Below are 1,247 nucleotides of genomic sequence, written 5' to 3'. Positions count from 1 at the left end.
CAAGCTCATTGATTCATGCTCATTCTGAGCAGAAAGGCCGAATGGGGATCAAAATAAAATGCACCATTGTCTTGAAATGTGCAGCTCAATGATCGATTTAGGGAATAAGGGTCATCTGTGTTTGGGACTGAAATCTTTATGGGCACTATTACTTTTCAAAATAATTAGTCTTTAAAACTGAAGTACTAACAAACATGAATTTATTGTAACTTGCTATGCTAGTTCTTTCTTTTTGTTTGTAAGCTTATCTTACCCCTAGCAGTATACCTGCTATAAGGATCTGCTTCACTTTGAAATCTGTATTGTTGTTAAGTATGAACAACTTAAATGGGAATTTAAGCTAGAGAGATAGTGTAAGTGACCTAGGATCTCATAGACAAGAGGAGAGGCGAACAATCAACATCTTGCATGTAGATCATTAAAATGTTTTGCACACCTGAGTGATACTTAGGTTGACAAAACATTGTGGGCGAGATTTATCATACTTAGACGCAGTGCAATGCAGCAAACAAACTTGCTTTGCTGAGCTGCGTCAAATGGAGAGTGTGGTAACGGAGCCACCCGGCCCGTTCCAGCACGCTGCGCACGCACCCACGCACCCGGAGGGCGGGCACGCCCGAAGGTATAAATAAACGGGCGCGAGACCGCTCGTGGTCTTCGGCCCACTCCAGTGACCCTGACTGTTGTGTCCCTTCTTTAGTTGAGTGGTCCCCCATGCCCCTAGGCCTACCCTGTCCCTCTGGACACTACATTGGCGACGAGAGCAGAGCCTACCCGCGCCTCGCCCCTCCTGCGCACCTGCTGTCTTGCCTGGCGGTGTCCGGCGCTCTCCGCGGAGGTGGAACGAAGCGGACCTTGTCGAGCGCGCCCTCACGCTGAGAGTCCTGACCCGTGCGCACTGCAGGTGAGCTCACATCGGAGGGGAGGAGTCGGCCCTCGTGAGCCCTGCCAGCGTCTGACACTGAAGAGCTCGTCGTAGCTCTGGCAGGGAAGGCTCCGAGGGAGACGTGCAGCAAGAGGCGTCCTCAGGGGTGCCTGCAGGGGAAGATCGTGCCAATAAAGCTCAAAAAAAAAAAAAAGAAACAGGTGGTCTCGCCCACGCGCAGCACCAGCCAGGCAACTTGTCTGTGTCACGGAGCACAGCCGTTGGTCTCGCCTCCGCGCAGCAACAGGCAGGTGGCCTGCATCGGCCTGAAAAGGGGAAGGAGTGTGACGGTGGTCTCGCCTGGACAGCAGACCTGCAGCCA

Source organism: Triturus cristatus, chromosome 3_2 (assembly GCF_964204655.1).
Source record: "Triturus cristatus chromosome 3_2, aTriCri1.1, whole genome shotgun sequence".
NCBI lineage: Eukaryota > Metazoa > Chordata > Amphibia > Caudata > Salamandridae > Triturus > Triturus cristatus.
Note: the sequence above shows the minus strand (reverse complement) of the source record.